General features: G+C 38.0%; 1 long non-coding RNA gene across 1 annotated transcript in view; it reads left to right on the top strand.

The window, feature by feature from the left end:
• The window catches only part of LOC311517146, a 42,406-nt gene extending 29,478 nt beyond the window's left edge, over nucleotides 1–12,928 (top strand). Inside the window, exons 4-5 of the long non-coding RNA XR_014710615.1 lie at nucleotides 12,570–12,660; nucleotides 12,864–12,928. This is a non-coding gene — a long non-coding RNA (uncharacterized lncRNA). The remainder of the gene's footprint in view (nucleotides 1–12,569; nucleotides 12,661–12,863) is intronic.
• The last annotated feature ends 1,354 nt before the right edge of the window (nucleotides 12,929–14,282 follow it).

Here is a 14,282-nt window from a genome sequence, read left to right on the forward strand (position 1 = left end):
TCCATTGACCTAGCTCTGTCAACACCAACAGGGTTAGATTGGCTTAACTACATCACTCATGGGGGAGTGTGTGGATTTTTCACACCCCTGAGCAACATAGCTGAGTCGTCTTAACTTTCAGGGAGAGGAACTGTACAGTAGGGGAGTTTGTAAATAGCAGTGCAGATGAGAACCTTGACTTTGGCACCAACAAACATGAATATACCAGAATCTGAACTGTTACAATTCTTTTTTCAAGATCCCTGCTAGACAAACTGTACATATAAAAAAATAGCTTTAAAAAAAAGTGAAGTTTCCCTCAAAGTAAATGGAATCAATAGGCAGGAGAAATAAAGCTGGGTACGCGACCGAAGTATATGCAGCGTAATCACCAGTAGCTAGGTATTGTGTACAGGACACAGGACTAGTGCTTGGGTTCAGCAGCCAAACCTCAGCCTAAAATTATATCCTCTGTTATTTACCTGTGAGGCTGGGTTTAACTCGGCCACAAAGATGTTGGTTCTTGAGGGCTGCACTGATCACCAAGCTCAAGATTTTACAAAAATGGAAGAGTAGGCTTATCCTGAGAATAGAGCAGTGGTATTCAGACCTGTCTGAGTTAGCAGCCAAAGAAAGAATAGCTTATCACTGTAGAGAGCAAGTATATGAATTCAAAGGAATTTAGACCCCATTTCTAGATACACTGGGATGAAAACAAAGTTGAGATAGCTCAAAGAACACCAGACCTCCATTCCACTTAACCTCTTCTCATTTTCCTCCCCCCTATTCCTCTCCTTCCCTCCCCTCCCTATTCATGTAGGTCTTCTATTTTATTACTGTTGCCCCTCCAACCCAACACATTGCATCCATGCAGTATTGTCTGGCTTTGTATGGCCTGGCTTGCAGCCTTGATGAGCTGTAACACTGCATAATTCTGTTGGTGATCCTAGGAAGTATATGGAATTTGGAAACGTAGACAAGCTGTAAGTCATTTAATTTTTTTTGTACTTTTCATTGCCTGTTTCTTTATGAAAATCAATTAAAAAGAAATGCCATGGTTAATGTATGGCATTCAGCTGCACTCTCCAAAAATGCACTGACTGGAATTGCAATCACAACAATACAAACTGCTGTCCTGGTACAAATGCTGAGTGTGGGAAAGAAAAGATGCAGAGACATTTAAGAGTGGTTCCTGGGATTAATAATGGACATTGAGTCTTGTGCCACTACAGAAAATAGCTGACTGAAATCCAGCCCAGGACAGCAGTGAGGGACACTTATTACTTTTTGATGGAAGTTTAGTGGCTAGCATGAAGCATGCAAGTGGTCTTGGTCCAGTTCCCAGTAGTTAAGTATTCATATCACAAAAGTTACCACTATAATCAGCACCTTGTTAGACATCCTTGGGAGAAAGATCAAAGAATTAGTAGATGCAGATGCTGAACAAACTGTTCATCAACTCTGGCCATAGGCTGAGGCACATTGGCAGGACATCTAGAGAAGCATGCACTGCTGCTGCCCTTGACGTAACTGATCTGTAAGTAAAGAGGATTTCAGTTTCCAGGCCTGTCAAATAGGCATAGCCCGTTAACACTGAAGTCGCAAAATGATGCAAAAATGAAGACTAGTGTAATAGCATACTTTCTGTGCAGTCAGCAGCTGTAGAATTTGTTGCGCAGTCCAGCCAGTAGTGTAAAATCGTGCTCCAGAATCCTTTTTTTAAAAGGAGATATGCTTCTAGTCCTTGTAGTTACAAAGAAAACTTTAGGATTCTAAACCAGGTGTAAAGCAATGTAGTGCTGACTTTGAGTCTGCACACAGCCTGAAACTATAACTATTTGAACTTCTCCCATTCTTCTTACTGGATTATTAACTCTGAAATTTAAGGATGACTATTTAACAGTTAACAATTCCACTGCTGATCATTTTAGCAAAAAAACCCCAAAAACAAACAAAAAAACCAGCTAAAGTGCATATCCAAAACCCAAAATGCCTCCCATTGCTTTCAAGGTACAAAAGGCAGTAGCTGATCCCTGTCCAGATGCCATTAACTATAGCTTCCTCCTGAGTAAACAAGAAATCTTTCAGTAGAATTTAGGTCCAGCTTGCATAGAACTACTGGAAGGAGTAGTAAGTATATATATAGTATAGTATATATATAGTAAATATAAAAGGAGTGCACAGCATTAGGGCTGATATTCACAGAATGTACAGATGATCACATCTCTCTCCGTGCTAATGTAAGAAGATTTCCTGCTTTGTCTAGTCTAATTCTAATCAACAGGCAGGACTTCCATCATATCTCCTGGGTGATACAGATTAATGAATCTCACTGTCAGGAGGTTAAGAACATAAGAATGGCCATACTGGGCCAGACCAAAGGTCCATCCAGCCCAGTACCCTGTCTACTGACAGTGGCCAATGCCAGGTGTCCCAGAGGGAGTGAACCTAACAGGTAATGATAGTGATCTCTCTCCTGCCATCCATCTCCACCCTCTGACAAACAGAGGCTAGGGACACCATTCCTTACCCATCCTGGCTAATAGCCATTAATGGACTTAACCTCCATGAATTTATCCAGTTCTCTTTTAAACCCTGTAAAAGTCCTAGCCTTCACAACCTCCTCAGGCAAGGAGTTCCACAGGTTGACTGTGCACTGAGTGAAGAACTTCCTTTTATTTGTTTTAAACCTGCTATACACTAATTTCATTTGGTGGCCCCTAGTTCTTATATTATGGGAACAAGTAAATAACTTTTCTTTATTCACTTTTTCCACACCACTCATGATTTTATATACCTCTATCATATCTCCCCTTAGTCTCCTCTTTTCCAAGCTGAAAAGTTCTAGCCTCTTTAATCTCTCCTCATATGGGACCCGTTCCAAACCCCTAATCATTTTAGTTGCCCTTTTCTGAACCTTTTCCAATGCCAGTATATCTTTTTTGAGATGAGACCCCATCTGTACGCAGTATTCAAGATCTTCAAGATCTGACTCCAAGATTAGCTCCTGATTAGCTGTAGCTAAATTAGTCCCCATCATATTGTATATATAGTTGGGGTTATTTTTTGCCAATGTGCATTACTTTACATTTATCTGCATTAAATTTCATTTGCCATTTTGTTGCCCAATTACTTAGTTTTGTTGCCCTGGTTATGCAGGTTTTCCCTGATACACAACCTAAACGTTCCTTGTTGAATTTAATCCCAATATTTCCAGTAATATTTGCTTCTTACTGTGCTAAATATAATTAATTTCTCTCTCTCACTGGTCTTTACACATTCCAAATCCCTACAAATTGCTGCGTCCCCCACATAGGGTCCTAAGATGTCCCATAGCTCAGCTAGCCATATTTCACTTAAATTTATCATCAATTCCTATTACTTTTTCTTTGGTTCACTTCATCATGACAATCTCCCACATCCACCCAAGCATTCAGTCTTTTGGTTCTTACTCAGAAAACCTCCCATTCATTTCTGAAAATACATCTTGATACTGTGGGGACATCCCATCTGTTAATTTAAAAGAGAGTCTGGTACACTTGCGTAGCAGTACCAACCTTGCACTCTCTTACTGTCTGGAACCCCAATTAGGGCTTATCTGCTCATGAACAACAGGGAAGTGCAGACATGTCAGATATCAGGCTGGCCAGATTGCAAATACACTGAAGAGCCTTGACAGCTCACTTGTGGTTTTTGAAAAACAGAAAGGTAAAGAGAAAAATATTGCAACAGCATGTACACTTTGCAAATGAAAAAGCACACATAAATCCCTTTATTATCTATTCTGGTGCCTATCTAGCAACATGCATCTGCAAATCAGGGATTTACATGAAGCCTTCAGGTAATGCATGTGCAAAGTAGGTGCACAATTATTATTTATAGTACAGTAGTGTCCAGAAGCCCCAACTGAAGCCCCCTATTATGTTAGAAATGTTACAAACACATAGTAAGACACATAGTCTCTGCCCTGAGGAGCTAACAGGATAAGTAGACAAGATGGTCAAAGTGTGGGAGGGGATATAGTAACAGAGATGTGAGGTGACTGGGCCAGGGTCACATAATAAGTAAGTGACAGAGCGAAGAATTAAATCCAGATCTCCTAAATCCCAGTCTAGTGCTCTATTTATTATACCACAAAATCACATCTAAATTATACTGAAAAAATCAGGTCCTGGGTATATTGTCTATTTTATTTCCAAATAAGAATTCATGTGCAGGTTTCTTTACTAAGGTTCTGACCCTGCAAAGGCTTTAGAAGATGTGTAACTTTATGTACTGAGAACTCCCATTGCAGTAAGTGGACTTACACACATGCATAAAGTTAAGCACGTGCATAAATCTTTGCAGGATTAGGGCTTTAGAGTGATATGTGTGGTTGAAAGAAAGGGGTAGGAAGACAGAAAATATAGATATGCATGGGCCTTTTCCTGAATCTGCCTTAGGAGGTTTCTATATGTTGAGTAAGTGTGAGTTGTTGGATTGTGGGTTTTTTTTCCCTTTTGCTTCAGCCAGGATACACTTATTGCTGAGCATGCCTTTTCTTTTTTTCTTTTTTTCCTTTCCAGCTGCAATTCCTGTCTGGCTAATTTGTTGTTTGGAAATGTTTTTGCATGACTGGGCAAGCAGCTAGGATGATTGTCCCCAGGAGCAATGCCTCTCTTCATCTCATCACATTACATAACTACTTATGTTCATAAAAGCTGTCTTCTTCTGCAGTGCGGATACCTCTCCCCCCAGGCCACTGCTCTTTCCACTGATGACAGCTTCTTACCATGTTTCCTTCTCTTCTCTGTTTAGATATGGGAATAAAGTCTTCCTTTTCTCTTCTAGCCTTTTTTTCATTTCAGATGGTAATCTGGCCTGGTTGGAAAATTTCTTTATAGAGCCTTCATTCATTTAGCAGTATTATTGTGGGTGTTTCTGTGTTAACTATTATGGATTATCGTTTGGAAGAGAAGGGTATTATGGGGATATGACTAGAGCAGTGAAGCTAATGAGCAATGACAGCACTGGGTCCAGCACTTACAATAATACATTAAAAATAATACTGTGTCCACCCTTCAAAACATCTAGCAAAAATATTTTAAAAATTCAGACTTTTTAAATTTTATTTTAGAAACTGTCAAGAAAAAAAGTCTGTATGCAGGGTTAATAAAACATAACATGCAAAAGTAGGAGGAGATGCTTATTCACACAGAAAACAGCGTTGGCCCAAACATGCTAGCAACTGAGCCATGAGACATTTGGCAATGCTGTCTCACAACTATATACAGACATTGAATAAATGGATTTAGCTGTTTGGTTTCAGGACATTTTAGCTACTAAATATTTGCTAATAACTCATACCTGGAAGAGATCACATTGCCAGTGGCATAAATCAAAGTCTCATTATAAAGAATATTTCCAATATGCTGCCCTTTATATTTAATCAAAATTCTTACCATACTTTCCTTGGACTAAATGTTGGCAATCAGCCACAGATCAGACACAGTCCAAAATTAAATTTAAAAATTTATTGGGCTACTAACTTCCTATTTAGAAGGGCATCGATGATGGACAGTGAGACCAGGGTAATGGCATATAGGGCTCTGCTGAACTCTATTTCTCTTCAACCAAGAGATGTGAAAGAGAAAACAGAGTTCATAGTCTCTACTACTCAAAGACTTTACTTCTAGCTTTAATGCGGTTCTCAGAAGAAAGGATGACCTTTGGAGATAAAAGTAGTTTGTATTAATTTTAACATATATACCTGGCTATACAGTGCTGATATAATCTGACCTATGTAAGTGGTAGAGGAGAGCAATACTCCTCCAGGCACACCCCGGGGATTGAATTGTGAGAGTAGTATGATTCCTTCCTTGCTACTTACTACTCCCCTGCAGCAAGTAATCTGCTATTGGCCCATAACAATAAGACATGACCACCTGCTCCCTGGTGAAGGGGGGCGGTGGGGAATAATGATGTTTCAGTCCTTGAGATCTACTGATGAAGAGTGCTATGTAAGGGTGAGGGTTGTCATCAATACCTGTCCACAAGAGCAACTGGACTGCACACCTACATGATAATTACAACGGCCTAAATGACCACTATCTTCTGTCAACAACATTTCTCTATCTGTTCAAAATGCTTGGCAAAACACTTTGTTAACCCAGAGTTAAGTTTGCCCAGCAATAGCAAGTGCCCTTCCAGTTCAGCAAACCTTGAGTTCAGCAAACCTCAAACTTGTGAAAACCAGGAAATTCCAAGTTAAGGTACACACTAATGCAACCTTAACTCTGCCCTCTTTGATGCACCCAATAAGCCCATAACACATACTTGCAACCCATAACACACACACACACACTGGGGTTGGGCATAGACGCTCACACACACACCCAGAGAGCCACAGTCCCCTAGATTGCCTCCTACCATAATCACAGCTCTTCCAAACAGCTCCAATTTATTCCTCCACCATCCAGTGCAGCAATATCTAACATGAATGCAGCTGGAATGCACTCAGATAATTTCCAATGACTATTGCCATCTCCATGCTGGAGGTGTGGGGAGGCAGGGTTATGGTTGTGTGGGTGTGTACCTTACCTCTCTATGTCCTGGTTTTCATAAGTTTGAGTTTTGCTGAACTTGACATTCTGGAGAGGAATGAGCTATCATTGGATAACCTAACTGTATTTAAATACTCTGTTATTTTGCCATTTCGTTATTTTTAGTCATGCCTGAACTGGACATGAGGGCCCTATTGTTTGACGTCAGATGACTGTTCTGGGGTACCAGTTGGTTAGATACCTAAAACACGCTTTCTCTTCTAATTCAGTCTCTAGAAATCTGATCCACGCACTAAATTGGATTCCTGTTCTAATCATTTTTCACCCTAAGTGATACACAAATATAATAGTTTAATGTCTGCTTATTTCTTTTGCCATTTGTCTACTACACATAAACTCCTAAATTGCTTTTTGCACTAGATGTGAACTTCTGCATCATTTAACCTTCATTTTTCATTTGCACTTGCTTATTTACAGTTCTTCAGTTACGTTTTAGCATCCTTTTAATTTTCCCATTTATCAGAAATATGTCTTAAGCCTGTAAATGTTGTTTTTTAATAAATAATAGTACTATTAGCATCTCAGATTTAAATAAACTTCTTCATCTGAAAGGATTCCCAAATCATTTCATAAAGTATATGTACAGTATCACCTCACCAACAGTGAAATGCAGAAACTACTATGGATAGAATCCCCAGATGTTTAACAATACATAGCAAAGCGAACTCAAAGTTTAGCACAGGAAGTGAGGATGAGCACTAAATCTAATAGCAACTGCAAGGTGAGCGTAGGTAAGAATGTAACTACCTATGTTGAAAACTGAACAGCACACTGGGGCTAATACCCCTAACTCTGGCAAACAGCGCAGAGAAATCTTTAATAACACAAGTGGTCAGGTTATTTGTTTTATAGCTCCTTCACTATTACTAGCTACATTGTCCCATAGTAATACTCTGGAATTCTGGTTCAATGTTGACAGAAGGAAGAATGCCACCTACTGAATCGCCAACACAACTTCCTGTTGCACCAGACATTTTCTCTGGAAATTTCGCATCCAAGTTCTGATCAGGTATAACTTCAGCTACAGCTGTTTAGCTTGACAGCTATGACCAGATCCCAGCCTGAGATAATCATAGGATTTCCAAAGCATTTCTGAACACAAAAGTATTTGCCAACTCATGCATGAAAGAGATATTTTGTTAACCATTCTAACTGTGAAGATTGCATCATTCCATTCACTGTATCAACTGCTATTCTCAAAGTCTTACATCCCATTACAGTGCTTCCTACCTAAGCTTCTTCCTGAGACTCCCATCTTTGCATGTTATAGCAATATGTGTGTTATAAATAGGGATCTTTATATACATTCTGCAATCTTACAGCCACAATATTTTCTGTGTAATTCGCCCCAGCCCAGAACCACTACTTTCTTTAAAAAAAAAAATAATTACGTTTTTAGTCCTTCTGATTGCAGAGAAAATCCTGAAAACACCAACTGGGTACAAGCTAATTCATTAATGCCTGTCTGAGTCTGCAGACAACCTGAAACAATAGCTCTGAGATGTGCAAACTGCCCCATTAATCTTGAACAGTGCCCATGAACTCCAGGACTCTGCAGCTGTGAAATCTGGCACTTTTACAAGATGCCACAGAATTCAGCATTTTTGCTGCAGTCAGGCAACTGTTTTGTTTTCTGTCGCTCTACACTACTGGGACCTTCCTGCTGCTGCCCCTTGTACCGTGCAAGGGAAACATAATTGGATGAGAGTGCATGCTTCCTGCACTGTTCACAGAGCTGTGGGCCCAGGAGACTGGGATATGAGTTAACTCCAGGCTTCCCTGAATCCTGACAGATGAAGGAGGTTCTCAGCCAAGCTGCCTGGACAATATTGTGAGAGCTAAGGCACAGAGTCCAAAGTCAAGTCACCTGAAAAGCATACTAAAACAAAACAAAACCCTTCATCCTTGAAAATAAATGAACAACAAAGTTTACGCTAATGAGTCTTATCTACTATGAGCTTTGTGTTTGTGTGGCGGGATGGGAGTGATGAATAAAAATAAGACCTACAAAATTAATGTTGCTGTGGATTTTGGGGTTTTGTCATGCAACTTGATTCATAGATTCCAAGACCAGGAGGGACCATTTTGATCATCTATGTCCTGTGAGCTTCAGGAAGTCAGACTGGAACACTCCCAAAATAATTCCTAGAGCATGTACTTTAGAAACAACTTCCAATCTTGATTAAAAACTTGCCAGTGATGGAGAATACCAACACAACTCTTGTGAAATTGTTCCAATAATTAATTACCCACACTTTTTCTTTTAGATGTTTTCTTTTTCTGATAGATTGAAGAGTCCATTATTAAGTATTTGTTACCCTATACGTTACAGTGGCACAGCTTCAGTGGCACTGCTGTAATGTAGACACTTACTATAACAATGGAAGGGGGTCTTCCGTCACTGTAGTAAATCCACCTCTCTGAGAGACAGTAGCTAGATCAAAAGAAGAATCCTTCGGTCAGCCTAGGAGTGTACACAACAGGGCTTAGGTTGGCATAATTACATTGCATAGGGTATGAAAATTTTACTATAAGGCATGCTTTCTAATCCTTTAATCATTCTCGTAGCTCTTCTCTGAACCCAGTTTCTCAACATCCTACTAGAATTGTGGGCACCAGAACTGGACACTGTATTTCAGAAGTGGTCAAACACATGACAAATATAGAGGTAAAATAACCTCTGCACTCCTATTTGTGATTCCACTGTTTATGTACTCAAGAATTGCATTTGCTCTCTTGGGCACAGCATCAGACGGGGAGCCCATGTTCAGCTGATTATCCACTACAACCCCTTCATCTTTTCAGAGTCACTGCTTCCCAGGATAGAATCCACCATCCTGTAAGTATGGCTACATTCTTTGTTCCTAGGTGGATACATTTACATTTAGCCATATTAAAACACATATTGTTTAATTGCACCCAGTTATAGAGGGAATCATAGAATATCAGAGTCGGAAGGGACCTCAGGTGATCAAATGATCCAGATTGATCTGAATCAGTGACCCTTCTGCTTCATTATTTATCACTCCCCCAATTTTTTGTCATCTGCAAACTTTATCAGTGATGGTTTTATGTTTTCTTCCAGGTCACTGATAAAAATGTTAAATAGCAAAGGTCCAAGAACCACTGCAAACACACTCTATCAATGACAATTCCCCATTTACAATTACATTTTGTGACCTATCACCCCCCTGCAAACATACTCTATTAATGACAATTCACCATTTACAACTACATTTTGAGACCTATCACTTAGCCATTTTTGATCTATTTAATGTGTGCCATGTTAATTTGATATAATTTTAGTTTTTAATCAAAATATCGTGTGGTACCAAACCAAAAGTGTTACAGAAGCCTATGTTTATTACACCAACGCTATTACCTTATTCTACCAAACTTGCAATCTCATCAAATAAAGATATCACATTAATTTGACCAGATCTATTTTACATAAACCCATGTTGATTTGCATTATTTACATTACCCTCTTGCAAGTCTTTATTAATCGAGTCGCCTGTCAACCACTCAGTTATCTTGTTCAAGATCGATGTCAGGCTGACAGGCCTATAATTACCTGGTCATCCAGTTTATCCTTTTTAAAAATTGGCACAACATCAGCTTTCTTCCAATCCTGTGGAACTTACCCAGTGCTCCAAGACTCATTGAAAATCAATATGAACAGTTCAGTGAAATCCTCAGCCACTGTTTTAAAACTCTGGGATGAAAGTTATTTGAACCTGCTGATTTAAAATTCTTGCTTTAATAGCTTCTGTTTAACATCCTCCAGAAATACTAGTGGAATGGAAGGAATGTTATCATCACCATATAATTAGACTATATCATATGTTTTTCCGCAAATAGAAATATTTATTGAATACTTCTGTATTATTATTGATAATGATAATTCTACCATTTCCATCTAGTAATGGACCAATACTATTGTCAAAATACTTTTTGCTCCTATTATATTCAAAAAAATTCTTATTGTCCTTAACTCTGCTGGCCAGAGATTTCTCTCTGTCTCTTTGCTTTCCTTATAAATTTTCTGCAATCCCTAATTTCTGATTTATGTTCATTACTATCTTTGTTTCCATTTGTTTTATATATATAATATGTATAATTGTAGATGGGTCTGATATAATTTTATATATATACACAATTTTTATCGCTGCCTTTTTTGTCCTCTAAACCAGTTTTTTAAACTAATAAGGTCCCATTGGGTTGGTTAACAGGAGGTGGCTTATGTTGAAAATCAGTATGGTTGGAAATCAGAATCTCGTGGTGCATACTAGATCTTCTGCTCTGTCTTCCATTGAAACGACATGCCTCATAATTGGCTTTGGATTCCACAGTCATGAATTCCAATGTATTAGAGCTATTTGGAACAATTGGAGAGTGGCTCAAATTGGAGAGACAGGGTGATCAAGGGATTCAAAAATTGGGCAGGGAATATGACTGTCTTGCTCACACAAGGTGGCTGAAGCTTTGGAGCACCCCAATGTTCAGAGGAAATCAGGGAGTGGATTTAAGGTTTTGGTAGCAATACTTCTAGAGATAGGGAGTATTAGCTAAATGTGTATCCAGATCTTATTTCAGATTCCAGCTGCCCAGTGGGGGTATTCACATCTGAAGTTTAGGTATAAAACAACCTCTAGAAAAAATGCTACCATAATGGCACACTACAGTTTGTGTTGCAGTGAATATTATGAACCTATATGTATACTATCTTCTTCCCTTACAGGACATATTATTATAGATCATTCACTTATGCTTTCAGTTAGTAAATATCCCTAGTGAGATAATATTATACCTCTAGGGCCACATATTCTTTCAGCATGATTTTGTGTGTGTCTTGACATCCTGACCTGGAAATCTTTTGTCTGACTATTTTCAGCTTTTCTGTCTTTCAATCTTAATTTTCTCTGCTCAGTGTTAGCCTGCACGTCACTACTTACAGCACTTCAGGCAGATCTTGCAACAATGTCGATGATACACAAAGGGGGTTTCAGCTGCTTCTCATTTGTTTTTAAATATACTGAAATGTTTTCCAGAGGCAACATCTATTGTGACTATGTAAAAATATGACTGTGTCCTCCCGGGAGCAGGACTGGCACAAACAATGAAATATCAGTTTTGAATTCTATAGCTTCTGTTATCTATAGATTATGTTACATTTTATTTGTATGCCAGTTATAATGTTAAGAACAACGAGGATTTGCCAGCTCCTATTCTATATTTTAAACATATTCGTCCTGTAATATTTGAACTCCCCAAAAGCCGGTAATTAGATTAGTTGGACTCCAAAGGTTTTATACATTAATGACTATATACTTACCACCTATTTTTAGATGTACAAAACAGCTTGAAATTAAAAACAGCAAAAACATATGGGACCATTTTGATCATCTATTTTGACGCTCAGTAGAACTCAGGCTGTAGAAGTTCTCCAAAATAATTCCTAGAACATGTCATTTAGAAAAACATCCAATCAATTTAAAAATTCTCAGTAATGGAGAATCCACCACAACCCTTGCTAAATTATTCCAATTAATTAATTACTCTCACTGTTAAAAATGTACACCTTATTTCCAGTCTAAATATGTCTAGCTTTAACTTCCAGGCACTGGATCCTGTTGTATCTTTTTCTATCAATTTCAAAAGCCCATTGTCAAATATCTATTCCTCAAGTAGGTACTTATAGACTGTAATCAAATCACCCCTTAACCTTCTCTTTGTTAAACTAAGTAAATTGACTTCTTTGAGTCTATCATTAGAACACGTGTTTTCTAATCCTTTAATCATTCTCCTGGCTCTTCTTTGAACCCATTAATCAACATTCTTCTTGAACTGTGGGCACCAGAACTAGACACAGTATTTCAGCAGTGGTCAAACCAGAGCCAAATACAGAGGTAAAATAACCTCTTTGCTTCTACTTGAGATTCCACTGTTTATGTATCTAAGAATTGTATTTGCTTTTTTTTGCCACAGCATCAGAGGGACCCCATATTCTGCTGATTATTCACAACAACCCCTTCATCTTTTTTCTGTCACTGCTTCCCAGGATAGAATCCCCTACCCTGTAAGTATTAGTTACACTCTTTGTTCATAGATGTATATGTTTACATTTAGCAGCATTAAAAGGCATAGTGTTGGTTTGCATCCAGCTTACCAAACGATCCAGATGACTCTGAATCAATGGCTTATCTTCTTCATTATTTACCACCCCCACAATTTTTTGTCATCTGCAAACTTTATCAGTGATGATTTTCTGTTTTCTTCCAGGTCATTGATAAAAATGTAAAATAATGAATGGTCAAGAACCAAACCCTTAGGATCCCACTGAAAACACACCTGTTTGATGACAATTAAACATTTAACAATTACAGATTGAGACCTAGTGGTTTTTAATCCATTTAAAGTGTGCCGTATTAATTTTATAACATTTTATATCAAAATGTTGCACAGTACCAAGTCAAACACCTTACTGTAGTCTAAGTATATTACGTTAACAGTATTACTTTTATCTACCAAACTTGTAACATGATATCCTTTTAATCAAAAAAGGACATCATGTTAATTCGACCTGATCTATTTTGCATAAATCCATGTTGATTTGCATTAGTTACATTACCCTCTTAGAATTCTTTATTAATCAAATCCTTTATCAGCCACTCCATTATCTTGCCATGGATCAATGTCAGGCTGACAGGCCTATAATTACCCAGTCATCCCAATTACCCTTTTTTAAAAAAAAATTGGCACATTAGCTTTCTTTCCAATCTTCTGGATCTTACCCAGTGTGCCAAGACTTATTGGAAATCACTATTAATGATCTAGTTCACTCCAAAAGAGCTCTTTTAAAACTCTGGGATGCAAGTTATGTGAGCCTGCTGATTTTAAAATTCTTACGTTAGTAGCTGCTGTTTAACATGCTCCAGAGATACCAGTGGAATGGAAAGTTTGTTATCATCATCATCACATGATGTGACTAGATCATTTGTTTTCCCCCCAAATATAGAACTGAAATATTTATAGAACACTTCTGCCTCTTTTGCATTATGATTGGTAATTCTACCATTTCCATCTTGTAAAGGACCAATAGTATTCTCAGGATACTTTTTGTTGCTAATGTATTTTTTTTAAAATCCTTTTTTTGTCTTTAACTCTGCTGGCCAGAGATTGCACTTTGTGTCCTTTTGCTTTCCTTATCAATTTTCTACAGTTCCTAACTTGTGATTTATATTCCTCATCATCAGCTTTCCCTTTCTTTATTTGTTATTTACATATTTTTATTATAGCTGCCTTCACTTCCCCTCTAAACCAGTTCAGGATTTATTTATTTTTAACCCATAATGGCCTTTTTCCTCAGTTGTGGCTTTTTGGGCATCTAATGGGATGTTCTTAAATTATTCCCAAGTATCATTAAATTATTCCCAAGTCATGATCACTTGCATCAAAGCTATCATTAATTTTTAGTTCTGTGATCAGTTCCTCTATCTGTTAAGATAAATGCTCCTTTTTCCATGAGCATTTGTAAATATTCAGTATTTCCTTAAAAATAACCAAATCAGCAAAATATTTAATCAAAGTTGGCTCAACATTCCCCCTCCTGCTCCTCCCCCCATAATCTGGGATATCAGCAAAAATGTTAGTTCAGAGTTCCATGATTAATCTGAGCTCGTTTCATTGAGTTTTATCATG

Source organism: Lepidochelys olivacea, assembly GCF_965140295.1.
Source record: "Lepidochelys olivacea isolate rLepOli2 genome assembly, chromosome: 2".
NCBI lineage: Eukaryota > Metazoa > Chordata > Testudines > Cheloniidae > Lepidochelys > Lepidochelys olivacea.